This window comes from Vombatus ursinus, unplaced genomic scaffold, assembly GCF_900497805.2.
Source record: "Vombatus ursinus unplaced genomic scaffold, bare-nosed wombat genome assembly UNPS02010980.1, whole genome shotgun sequence".
Classification (NCBI taxonomy): domain Eukaryota; kingdom Metazoa; phylum Chordata; class Mammalia; order Diprotodontia; family Vombatidae; genus Vombatus; species Vombatus ursinus.
This window is the reverse complement of record NW_020950758.1, coordinates 8,156,882-8,170,204: the sequence shown is the minus strand read 5'-3', so window position 1 is coordinate 8,170,204 and position 13,323 is coordinate 8,156,882. Positions and strand designations below refer to the sequence as shown.

The 13,323-nt window shown below is 53.8% G+C and overlaps 1 long non-coding RNA gene across 1 annotated transcript; it reads left to right on the top strand.

Annotated features, from left to right (window-relative positions):
* Positions 1-1,674: 1,674 nt before the first annotated feature.
* On the top strand, positions 1,675-10,219 carry LOC114038327. The gene is made up of 3 exons (XR_003568558.1): positions 1,675-2,427; positions 4,755-5,742; positions 6,688-10,219. It is a non-coding gene; the product is annotated as an uncharacterized LOC114038327 (long non-coding RNA).
* Positions 10,220-13,323: the final 3,104 nt, after the last annotated feature.

Sequence of the window (13,323 nt, the reverse complement as noted above, 5' to 3'; positions counted from 1 at the left end):
CTGCCCCATTGGACAAGCTCTCTGGCCCATCGGAGAGTGCTCTGGCCCATTGGACAGCTCCCTGCCCCAGGGGGCTGAGCCAGCTTCTCCTATCTGCCCCCAGCCTTCTCTGGAGGCCTGGAGGAAGTGAGGGCTTCCCTGCTGATCTGTTTCCACTGCCAGTGCCCAGCTGTCAGGGCTCCTCCCTCCTCTGAGTATGCCCTTCCTTGCACTCAGGACCCTATTTTGGGGGGAAGGGGCAGGGAATGGAAAGACTGGTGAGCACACCCGGGCCCTTCAACATTCTGGTTCACAGCTCCTGGGTCAGAGGCACACAGCTGGAGGAGTCTGACACACTTGAAAGCATCTGTAAAATTGGGGAGGGGGATAGAGAAGGGGCAGTGTTGGGACTCGGAATCAGGAAGGCCTGAGTTTGAATTCTGCCTCAGTTGTGTGGCCCTGGGTGACTTCCCTAACCTGTCTCAGTTCTCCCATCTGTCCAATGGGAGTAGCAACAGCACAGACCTCACTAGGGTGTTATGAGGAGGACGTATGTGAAGCACTTGTCTAAACTGAAAGTTCTTACAGCTGTGAGTGACTTCTGAGGTCCTTTCCCCACATCTCTGGGTCTCTCTCCAGAAAACTGCCCTGTGCTCCCGTACTTCCTAACTTGGAGATGCCACACTGGGGTCAGGCTGTCCACACGGGTGAGGGAGGGTCCCTCTTCCAGAGGTCACACTTGGTGCCCTCCAGTCAGAGCATCCCCGCTGTCCATCCTGTAGTCTGCTGCTCTGAGGACAGTCACCAAATTACCTCTGGCCTTGTGCTGCCTTGGCTCGCCTCTCCACCAGCCCTGTGGCTGCCCAGGCCAAATACCCTTTTCCTGGCCTTCACAGCCCTCCACGTTCAGCCTTTTTACACGGACGTTCCTGGAAGGCAGGGCCCGTAACCCCGGGGCTTAGCACAGTGCCTAGCACATAGTCAGACTTCAGTCCATCCACAAGAATGTATCAGGCCCTGCTGACCCACTTGTGGTGCCCACTTGCCACCCAGCTCTCCCCTGTGGCTCCAGGAAGCAGTAGCATGTGCAGCGGCCACACCCCGGTAAGCCATCTCGGGGTAACCGACGGGCCACAGACCCGTTGGTGAGTTAGGGTGGTGGTAGTGTCTACACCAAGCCTGGGAAGACTGCCCCCCTGCAGAATGGGCGGATGAGAACAATTTTTTTCCAACAGCCACGAAGGCAGCTGAAGAAGGCGCTGGGTGTGCTTAGCACTGGGTCAGACGCAGGAGGCGCCACGGTCATCCACTGCATCCCTGGCCAGTCCTGACCCTGGTCCTGCCGCTGGGCTTCAATGACTGTAAGAGAGAGTGAGGCTGAGGACTTTGTGCAGCTCTGCGTCATGGAAATCCAAGCCACGGGCAAGTCAAGACATCACGCATGATGTCACTGGTCCTCTCCAAAAACAAAGGATGAGCAATAACTATGTGCCAGGCGCTGCGCTAAGCACCGGGAAACAAATACAGCAAAAAGAAAGACAATCTCGGCCCTCAGGGAGCTTACATTCGGGGGGGGGGCAACACATAAAAAGGGAGCTGAGAAGCTGAGGTGGAGGAAGGGAGACAGGGAGATGGTAGGGCAGGTACATGGTGGCTGCATCCAGAGACTGTGGGCTGGCTGTCCCGGGCCCTTCTCCAAAACGGAGTTTCCAGGGAGAGCGCACCCGCGGGAGCGCCAGAGTACCAGCAACTCTTGCTTTCTGCTGTGCTCTCTGGGGCCAAGCAGAGCCTGCTTCTACAGGTCAGCCAGTCTCAGTCCCTTGTCAGGGCATGGCGGTGGGCTCCCCAGCGTTCCCTGAGGTGAGATCTGAGCAGCCTGTGGGGCAGACAGATGGGGGCTGGGAGGGGACCCCCGCCTGCAATGAGCTCTCTCGTCCCTTCCTCATTGACCTGAGTCTATGCTGCCCTGGCCAGAGCCTGACTTTCAGCCTTGCCTGACAGGGAAGATGATCTGGTGGTCTGAGAGCCAGGGAGCCAAAGAAGCCCATACATGGCTGGACACACTGCTGAGCCAGGAGGGAGGGGGAGGAGAGGGGAAGGGGGACAGAGGCTGAGGGATGAGTCAGGAAGAGGGGAGAGTGGATAGGGAGCCTGAGAAGCTGGGCTTGGTCTGCCCATCAACAATAAATAGGAAGGACAGTGGGAGGGCCAGACCCACCTGAATCCACCCCGCCCTCCAGGAAATCACAGTCTACAAGTCTGCCTCTTGGCCTTGCCGCTCACTGGCTGGGTGACCTGGGCCAGCCCCTTCTTCTCCCTGGACCTCAGTTTCTTCCCCTGTCAATGAAGGGAGGGTCGGGGTGACCCCTGAGGTCCCTTCCGTGTCTCTGTCTCATCCCCACTGTGAGGAAGGAGGGGGCTGGCGTACGCAGACCTTGGGCCACACAGGTAACTGGGATGGAGTGTGTGGAGTGGAGTGGGATGGAGGCCAGGCTCCACTGGGAGAGGGATTGTATCAGGGCCCTGTCAGTGAGAGAGACCAGGCTTGGGAGCAGGCTGGAAGCTCGCCTCAGGGCCTGGCTGACGGGTGACTGTGGCCACAGCTAGAGGATGTTTGACTTCCTGGGAGAGGAGTGAGCCCCCAGTGAGCAAACAGGCCTGACTCTCCATGGGGAAATCAACAGAGGGCTCGACTGGGATGGAGAGCCCAGGCAGGAGGACTCCCGGCTGGCGGGTGGGGCCGCTTGGCAGGCTCTGCCCCTCCCTCATCTGTCTGCTGGGCTAACCCTGGGGATCCTGCTCCTGAAGGGGTGGGGGCACAGGGGGCTCACAGGGCTTGGGAGGGGGGTAAGCACAAGCGTCGCTCGCCCATGGGCCAGCCAAAGAGTGGGCTCAGGCCTATGGTCTCCAGGTTAGGGAGTGGTTGAGTCAGATCCTGCCCCAGGTGTCGGGATGAAAGCCAGACAGCAGTAGAGTCTCACACCCAGAGGCCCGACTTCCTGCCGAGGTCTCCCTGACTCCAAGGCAGGCCAGCTCTGGGCGGCGAGGTGAAGGGAACCATCCCAGGTCGAGCCCTCCTACTGGGACCCAGAGATGAGGGAAGCCTTGGCACCAGCCCTGTCTTCACCCAGAAACTCCTCTTGTGACCAGCTGGCTCGCCAACGTGCTGGCTTCCTGGGAAGCGGCATGAAGCTGAATGAGGAGTGGGGTGTGGGGCCTGCCTCTGCAGCTCACCTGCTGTGTGACCTCAGGCCGGCCCTCCCCTCTTTGGACCTCAGTTTCCTTCCCTGAAAAATGAAGGTCACGACTGCTCCACAGAACAGTGCTGAGCCCTCACAGGGTTATGCTTGTCATCTAGGACTCCCCAGCCCGGGAGGTCGGGGACCGTTAGACCCAACCTACAGATGAGAAGAGCTCAGCCCCACCCAATAAAGGCAGGAGTGCCTGTGCGCACAGCCTCTCTCCTCCTGCTCTGGCATCCCCTGGAAGGTCCTTTCTCCATCACCTGCAAATACCCCTGCCCTGCCCCAGCTGTGGCCTGGCTTCCTGGTCCAGCGCCCAGCGCTGGGCATGGTCAGTCATACAAATCCCGGCTTATTGGTGCCAGACTCCACTCACTCACCCACAAGAGCCAAGAACAAAAGAGCAAAGTGTCCAATCGAGGCCAAAGGGAGACCTAGCACACGGGAAGACAGCTGCCGCACCAGAGAATCCTCCTCGGGTCGGGGCTATCCTTCCTGGGTGTGACTTCCGGAATCTGCCAGAATCTTTAAGTTGTGGAGTCATTGCAGTTGTGTCCCAGTCTTCATGGTCCCTTTTGGGGTTTTCTTGGCAAAGATGCTGGAGGATTTGCCACTTCCTTCTCCAGCTCATCTTACAGATGAGGAAACTGAGGCAAACAGGGTGAAGTGACTTGCCCAGGGTCACACAGCTAGGAAGTGTCTGAGGCCGGATTTGAACTCAGGAAGATGAGTCTTCCTGACTTCAGGTCTTGCACTGTATGCACTGTGGCGCCCCCTACCTGCCCATTCAGAGCCCAGCTCAAATGCCACCTCCTTCGGGAAGTCCTCTTTGACCTTCCAACCTCCAAGCTAACAACCTTTCTACACAGATCTCACACAGAGCCATGACTGAACCTCCTAGAGAGGCTTGTATAATGATTATAAAGGAAGTGAGTGAAAGGATGGCTCCCAGCTGCTCCATGGTGAGTCAGATAGGGAAGCTGGACAAGTGAGGGCTTTTTTTTTTTAAGGCAATCAAGGTCAAGTGACTTGCCCAGGGTCACACAGCTAGTAAGGATTTGAGGCTGGATTTGAATTCAGGTCCTCCCGACTCCAGGGCCAGTGCTCTGTCCACTGTGCCACCTGGCTGCCCCAAGTGAGTTTTATCATACACCCAACATGGGACTCTCAGTGGAGATAACACTCTGGAAGCTTGAGGAAGGGGCCAGAGTCAAAAGACCACCATGATGAGGCGGCAGTTTCTATCCCATCATCTATGGCAGAGAATGAGGAAGCAGGGAAGTTCTAAAGTCAGTCGACATATTCTTGAATACTTAGTGATTTCAAGGCAAAGGCAGGAGGGGGGGGGACAGAGAAAAATCCATGTGAAAATGTGGTTCAGAAGTAAGAAATGGGAGCTGCCAATGGCCGGAAGGCTAGACAGAAGCCTGCCGCTAGCGCATTGTGAGCATTCTCTTAGGGAGTGCATTGGGAGGTGCTGACCACGGTGAGAGCCAAAGCATACCACAAAAGGGTTTTATTTTATTTTTACAGACAGGAAAAACTGGCTACCAACGTGGGAGTCATTTCCAAATCAGCTGTCTGTGTACAATCATACCATTGACTTGTTGGAGCAAAGATCAGAACCAAAGTAGGGAAAAGAATAAAAACGAGAAAAGGAATCCAGTAAAAACCACCCCAGCCTGACCTACTTATTTGAACAAGCTGATAAAGTAAAAAATGGGAAATGGATAAAAGCACGGATATGGACACAGACTACTTCCATTTCCCAAGGAAGTTTAGCCGGTGTAAATCCACGGCCACAACAAGGAGACCAAAAGAAACTAGAAACCACACCAGCCAGCAAGTGCTTGATCTCTTTGCCAAGTGGAGAGATATGCCAGCCAAAGGCAATGGTGGCTTAAAATACGTGCTTGTTTGTAGAATCTTCTGGAGGAGGTGGATGGAAAATTATGAGCAGTCTTGCCTCATGACACCATGAGAATCAGTGGAAGGAGGCACAGTTTTACAGACACCTGATGAAGCTACCATCTCAGAACGTGTAAGGATGAAGCTGGGGGTGGGGGATAACATCCAGCAGAGGAGAAATGCAAAAGATCCGTCAAGATTTCTATACAAATTCTTTTCTCCATCAATGACAGCAGAGCCATCGCACCTTAGTTTTACAATCACAGCCTCACATGGGCTGCCCCAAGAAGTGGGAAAGCACACCTACTGGGTGGTTTGGTGGACAGCACACTGGACCTGGGGTCAGGAAGACCTGAGCTCAAAGTCCGCTTCAGTCAGTTACCAGATTTGTGACTCTAGACAACCCATAGTGGGCTGGACTGACTGGAGAGGTCCTGGGCTCCTCCCCTTGGAGGTCTTTGAGCAGAGGCCAGATGACTGGCAGGTGTTTGTTGGCTGGGTCACAGAAGTATTTCCTGCCCCAGGATGCATTGGACTGGGTGATACCTTCTCTCACCACTGGACTGGTTTCCTTCGTGTCCCCGTGAAGGGAAGAGTCCCTGGGTGGTCTTAGGTAACTCAGAGCCAGCCTTGATGGCCTTGACTTTGGGAAGGCAAGGGTTGGGGAAGGTGGGAGGGAAGAGAGGAGTGAGGGCCCCTCAGAGCAGCCTCTTGAGGGTCTAAGGTTCTCCCTGGGAGGGAAGCCCAGCTGGGCTGAGGCTACATGGGGTCGTGGACACGGGCCCAGGCTGGTCCTCTGGCTGAGACATCTAAACATCAGGAGCCAGACATGTGCCTGCTGAGGGCACTGAGGGGGTCCTGAGATGAGCCACTTCCCAAGCAGGCTTGTGGTGTGCAGTGGCTAACAGGACCTGTGATCTTAGTCCATGGTGTCCAAGGGCCCACAAGAGCTTTAGACATACGAGCCATCTTCTGGAGGCTTTTTACTGCCTCTGGGTCTCCTGCTCTGCAGGCCTCCCGTAAGGATCCCCTCCAGGTCAGACTTTTCTGCTCCACCAGCTGACTGTCAGCTCTGGACGTCCAGGACCGGCCTTTGGGGCTCTGCGTCATCTCCTCCTGCCTCTGCCAGTCTCTACCCCCTTTCTTCTCCTTGTCTGAACAAGATGATCATCTGGGTTTCCTCAGAAAAGCCCCCTGCCCACAGGAGACTTAGGGATGGGATGCCCTAAGCCCTAAGTGGGCAGAAGTCTCCGGAAGTTGGGCCTGGAGAGTTTTGCCCACCACGGCCCAGGGGCAGATCTATGGGGGCTGGGAATTCAGTGGGAGCTCCCCATTCCCCCAGTCCCAAATCTCATCAGGATGCCAGGTGGGGTCCTGTCCTGGAGCCTCTGCAGTCATCAGGCAGGCTGCCCCCTCACAAGGGCGATATTGCCAGGTGTTCTCTTTGCCTTCCCATCCCCCCCACCCGGTGCCAAGGGGTTCCTTTGAGGGAGACTCTTCTGGGCTCACCTCAGGGTCCTCTTTCCCCCTGGAATGACCACTCCATTCTCTTGTGCAGATGCCGGCCCTCCTTTGATGCCCAGCCCAGGGACCACCAACTCCTTGAAAACTTCCCTGATTCTTCCCCCAGCCTGAAGGGATCGTCACCTCTCTAACTCTCCCAGCTCCTGGTTTGTCCCTCTCCCGGGGCCTTTGTATTCCCAGAGCCTGCACAGGGCCCGGCCCCTGCAGGCACTCACTTGGCGGTGCCTTGGCTCTCCCTGAGTTTCTTGGGCTCTCTCAGGAAGATATTTGCCCAGGTTACGCCACCCGAACCTGAACTCGGCTCTTCTGGACCCTCCTTGTGCCCTGCTTCTTCTCCAGCCACGCCAGGCTGCCTTTCACTGAAGCTGAGAGCATCCGAGCCAGCTTCACTCAGTGTAAGGAGAGCTCTAAGCCCCCCAATTACCCTGAAGAGGAGGGGGCTGCCCAGGGAGGCGGAGGGGTCCCGCTCCCTAGTATGGGGGGAGGGGTGCTTGTGCCGACATGGGCCAAACTCTACGGCCTTTGATGTCCCTTCTGACTCAGAGATGCCCAGATTTTATGAAACCAAACTGAACTGAGCAGAGCACAACTCCAAAGGATAAAGGAATGGAGGCTGGGCCCCTCCCCTTTGGCCTCCTCCCCATCCCACCTGGCCCCCACCCAATGACAAAGTGTTTGAGATGGAAGTCAAAGATTAGCTGGCTCCTGGGGTGGTGAAGCTGTGTTCACAGAACAAAGGAGTCAAGTCACAGCAGGGACAGATGCCTCCGGGGGGCCTCACCCCCAAAGTAACCCCAGGACAGCCTGGAAACTGCCCCTGGCCAGACCGTGCCTAGTGCGGGTGCCAGCCCGGAGGCCATCCCCAACCTGCATTTCCTGTTCTTGGTGGGGAAGAAGGCAAGGCGCTGAGCAAGAGGCAGGCCGGCCCCCTGCCCCCTGCCCCCTGCACCTTCTCTCCCAGTGCTTTCTCCTAACATGAAGAAAGAGACTTTCCTGTTATCCACCTTGGTGTGGCCGCGTGGGAAAGCCGCCCCAACAAAGAGGGTGGGAGCCGTGAGATACTGCCAGGTGCAAGGTCAGGGCAGTGTGTGGGCGAGGTGCGGCCTGGCAGACAAAGGCGGAGAGCCACAGCCCAGAGACGCGGGTGCGAATTCCCTGTCCGACACTCTGTAGATGGGGCCAGTAGTGACCTCGTGGGGCTGCGGCGAGGAGACCGTTGGCCAGCCTTCCACCGGATAAGGAGGGGGTGTTACCATTATTGTTCCTGTGGAATGAGTTCTAGAGAACACCTAAGGTCATATTTAGTCCTAGAAGCCGCAGTGTGGAGTGCTAAGCCTGGAGTCCGGGGGACCCAAGTTCAAATTCAGCTTCAGACGATCACTTAAGTGGCCCTGGGCAACACATTTAACCTCCATCTGCCTCAGTTACCCCAACTGTAAAATGAGGATAATAACCTACCTTTCAGGGTTGTTATGAGGATCGGATGAGATAATATTTGTAAAGTGCTTTGTAAACTTTAAAGAGTCATGTAAACAACATTGTTATGCCCTGGGAAAGTGGCAGTGCCAGGGGGCGGACCCCACTAATTTCCAGTTGCTCCTTTCCTTGGCCTGTGTCTCCATTTCACATGGCACTGGTTGCCTTACCTACTTAAAGTTTGTTCTTTTCCATGCTCTTCCCCTGCTCAAGAATAGACAATGATTGCATTCAGTTCAGCCTTCCCTTCGCAACATTCAAGGCCTGACAGAGTCTGGCCCCATGCCGCCTCATTTCCATGGTTCCCCAAATCCCATCATTCATACTGCGCCTCTTATGTTATTTTAATACCTTCTCACCTGCCCCATCCTGGGATTAAGCCCTATGGACCAATCCAAATAGACTGTGAGCTCCTTGGGAGCTCCTTGGGAGTAGGAACTGGGCCTTATGTAACAGCACCCAGAATGTTGGCACTCAGAGGTACCTCAGAGCCAGACACCAGCCCAACCTGGGCGTGAAATAGAACCTCTTCAACAACATTCCCAATAAGGGGTTGTCAGGCATCTGCCTGAAGACCATCAGTGACAGGGAGCTTACCACCTCCCTAGGTAGCCGCTCCACTTTAGACTGACTTTGCTAGAGGTAGAATGAGGGTTCGTGTGTGACCAGACCACCAAAGACGGCGTCATCCCTGTAGAAGACACTGCAGATCTTCTTCTGGGAGACTGGATGACCGGAGCGCTCTCGGACACTCTGCATCGGCTCACTGGGTGGCCGGGAGCGACCTTTCTCCCATTGGCTGGGGCTGGTGTCTTCAACACGCTCGTTCTTAGCACCTACAGAGGCCTTTTGCTGCATCTGTCTGAAGGGAAGGAGACATCTTTCTTCACTAGATAAGTGCGGGCCTGGGGGCTGCGTCCTTCCTCCCCCACACCAGGTCATTTGGCCCCAAGAAACCAGGCCTGGGTCTTTGTTCTTTTGCTCACTTTTCCGCATTCTAGGTGCTGGGAGTAGAGTTTCAGATCTGGCCCTGGAACACAAACCATGAGGATCCAGGAATCCCGCTCTCAGGCTGAATGTTTGGTCAGCCCAGCAGGGATGCCCCGAGGAGCAAGGGTCCAGGAGACCACCCCAACGGGTCTGCCCTAAGCTGTGGTGAGTGGTTAGATTTGACTGGGGGCCACTCACATTGGAAGGACGATGAGGGCTTGAACCAAGCCCTCCAGGTACCAGGGAAGCCCGAGGAGGGTAAGCCTGGCAGGGAGAGTGGGCCCAGAGTCAATCATGTTCCATAAACAAAAACACCTTTTGGACTCCCAGTTTAGCAAAGTCAAAAATGGACTTGAGGTTTGTCCAGCATGACTCGTCCCTGGTGAAGCCATCGAGTGATTTCCTGAAGGTTGCCCAGCAAACACTGGAGCCTGGAACAGAACTAAGAGCACGGTTTTTTCCCTCTACCTCAGGTTACGTCTCAGGCCGTGAAACTGGGGACTTAAGAAGGATTGGTCTTGTTGTTTTAGTCGTTGAAGAAGCAAATTGAGTCTCGATGACTCAATTTAAAAGTGAATATAAAATATGAAAAACAAACAGGTATATGAAAAGACTCCCCGACCAGGAGTTCTTCCACAGTGGGATGGACTGCTGCTTCTAGAGGTGTGCTTCCTCTTACCTCACTGCAAGCGTTCAATCAGAGTCTGGCCAGTCAAGCGTCAGGTGTGTGGTAGAGGGAATTAAAAAAAAAAAGGTAAGGGTTGGGCCAGGTTGCCATTCAGATTCACTGAAGAGGCCCTGCACCAGGTGGAGCTTGTTACAAGCCAAGAAGACAACCATCTTGTGACGGTTCCTAGCTCGGGAACGGTTCTTCGGGTTCTGTTTCTTTGGTGTTGCAGTGACTTATGATGTCTTATAGTTGAGGTCTTGTTAGCCTGAGTGCTTTCAAAGGAGCCGAACGTCCTTTTCTTTTTTTTATTCACAAACCAAATTCTGATGTTTACCCTGGAAACACATCCCTTCTAGCATCTGTCATTTTTCTTTTTCATTATCTTAGACAATCTGATAGGTGTGAGGTGGTACTTCGTAGCTGTTCTCATTTGCATTTCTCTAATTATTAGTGATTCAGAGCATTTTTTCATGCCGCTATTGATAGCTTGGATTTCTTCCTCTGAAAACTGCCTATTCATTTTGACTATCAGTTGGGGAAATGGCTCTTTTTCTTATAAAATTTGACACTGTGTTCCCCTTATGTCTTAGAAGTGAGACCTTTATCAGAGAAACCTGCTACTATTATTTTTTCCAGTTTCTTATTTTTCTTCTAATTTTAGCTGCATGGGTTTTATTTGTGCAAAACCTTTTAAATTTTGTGTAATCAGAATCATCCATTATACTTCCTATGAACCTCCCTATCTCTTATTTGGTCATGAACTCTTCCTCTAACCGTAGATTTGACAGGTAATTTCTTTCATGTTTTACTGATTTGCTTCTAATGTCTTTTATATCTAAATCACACACCAATTTTGAGTTTATCTTGGTATACTATGTGAGATTTTGGTCTGTGCTTAATTTCTGCTAGATCACTTTCCCGTTTTCCCAATAGCTTTTGTCAAAGAATGAGTTCTTACCCCAGTAACTGGGACCATTTGGTTTATCAAATACTAGGTGACTGAGCTTGTTTGCTTCTGTGCCCCTAATCTGTTCCACTGACCAACGTCCTCTTTCTTACCCAGTACCATATTGTTTTGATGGTTACAGCTTTGTAGTGTAGTTTGAAGTCTGCTGCTGTTTGGCCCCATGGGTTCTATTTTGGGAGTCTATGGATTCTGGGTTCACTTGAACATTAGCATCATCATCAGGAAGATGCTGGTAGGCTCTAAGATCTGGAAACCAGGTAGATTCTACCTTCATTCTATTCCAGAATCCACAAAATTCCCCAAAGAATCCATGTATAGCCCCCATGTGACATTGATCCCACAAGTAGACAACGTGTAAGGATTATACTGCCTGAGGCAGCTTGCCCTTGGAATGAGGTTACTTCCAGCAAGAGTCCTATCTCCTAGGGACCCATCCTTTTCCTTCCCCTTCCTTGTAAAATTTCTGCTTATTGATTTTCCTTTGGATTCCCAGTTTGGCATGACAGAGAAGCAACTTAGTGAGATGAAAGAAAAACGAGTGAGCAGTGGCTGCTGAGACCCAGTAGATGGAGGCTGCCGACATCAAAGTCTTTGAAGCCTTAAAAGGGCTGTGAGAACTAACCAAGAGCAGCCTTGCCCCCATAGTCATCATGAAAGACACAGGGCTGGCTTTCAACCACGAAGGGGGGACGCTTGAGGCTCAAAGCTCCCCCAGGTTCCCCCCTTGCCTCCTTTCCTTAGCTGAGAGTGGGCACCACATGGTGCGGGCCCAACCAAGCAGCACAATCGGGCAGAACCCAGGCCCAGGGAAAGAATGGGGGCTGGGGGGGGGCAGTGAGGTTATGGGTGTGGGAGGCCCTCTGTTTTCTGCTAGCAGCTGAGATCCTCAACAGACCTGGGACTCTCAGTCAGGATTCTCCCCCCACAGGCTGGACTTGCCCCTCTCAGCAGCTGTGGGCTATGAGACAAAGGCAGACAGGAGAGCAGGAGGTCAAGAGCACCCACCTGGGCCCAGCGGGATCACACTTCTCTAGGCTGAGTCATCTAACAGTGTCCTCTATCCCAGAACAACGCAGTGTGGGAGGGAGGGAGGAGGGAAGGAAGGGCGATGAGGAACAGAGAAGGCATTTTTGTCAGGGAGGGACATGGTCAGAGCTCTGTGGTTTATCACGGAAAGCTCCCCAAAACCTACACCTGAAAGAGGGTTTCCCTGTTCAACGGCATACCTGGCAAGCGGCCGTCCCACTTCTACCAAAGTCCTCCAGTGAGAGGAAAGCCATGGCCTCCGAGGTGGGCCCTGAAAGCATCCCTGGAGGCAGAAAACCTAGGTTGGTCCTGGTTCTGCCTTAGAAACGTGTAGGTATGGGGGTGGGGTGAGATGGGGAGGAGCCCAAGAGGACTGCCGGTCAGGAGCCTGTGGGGGTGGGGTGGGGAGGGGGGGTGCCTTCTGCTGGGAGAGGGAACGCAGGAGGGGAGGAGGGGCAGGGGGAACGATGGCGAGTTTGGCTTTGGAGTGTGGAGTTTAAGGTGCTCATGGTCGAGATGAGCACCCAGGTCGAGATGTCTAACAGGCAGTTGGAGATGCAAGACCGGAAGTCATCACTGAGGTTAGGGCTGGTGGGTCAGGGTCAAGTAGGTTTGACAATCATCAGCATAAAGATGATAACTGAATCCATGGAACCGAGGAGATCACCAGTGAAGTAGGATAGAGGGAGAAGAAGAGAGGGCCCACAACAGACCCTGAGGGACCGCTAGGGTTAGAGGGTGTGGTCTGGACAAGAAGCCAGTCAAGGAAATAGAGGAGGAGTGGTCTGAGAGGGGGGAGAAAGACAGAAACAGAGAGAGATGGGGGGTGGAGACAGGTGTCACTAAAGCCCGGAGAGAAGGAAGCATCCAGGAGGAGAGAGTGGCCAGCAGTGGCCAAGGCTGCAGACAGGTCACGGAGAATGATGCCTCAGCCTTGGACCACTCCCGCTATCTGCCCGGGATGCTCCTGCCCCTCCCCTCTGCCTCCAGCTTCCGTGGCTCCCTTCAAGTCCCATCTCAAACCCCACCCCCACCCCCACCCCCTCCTGCAGGCCGCCTCTCCTGAGCCCTCTTCATCCCAGTGTCTTGTATAAAATTGTTTGCCTGTTTTCTCCTCTATTAGACTGTAAGCTCCTCGAGGTCAGGGTCTGTCTTTTTGCCTTTGTATTCCTAGCACAGTGCCTGGCACATGGTATATACTTAATAAATGTGGATTGACTAATTGACTCAAGCCGAGCCTCATTTCTGCTCCCTCCAAAGGCTCACACCCATTCAGCCTGCCAGCCCAGCCTGAAAGCCCAGCTCCGAGGTGCCTCTGGTCATGTAATGTGCCCAGTGAGTCTGCTAAAGTTGCCCAGCCCAGCCCCCTTCTAGCCTTAGCCACTTTGAAGTCAGTTCTATGCCTTTGACTGCTCAGAAGCATAGTTTCTGCATTGATAGACTATACTATTAACTGTGCCCCCCCCATGTTGTTTCACTTGGTGTGTGGGGTGTGTGTGTGTGTGTGTGTGTGTGTGTGTGTGTGTGTGTGTGTGTGTGTG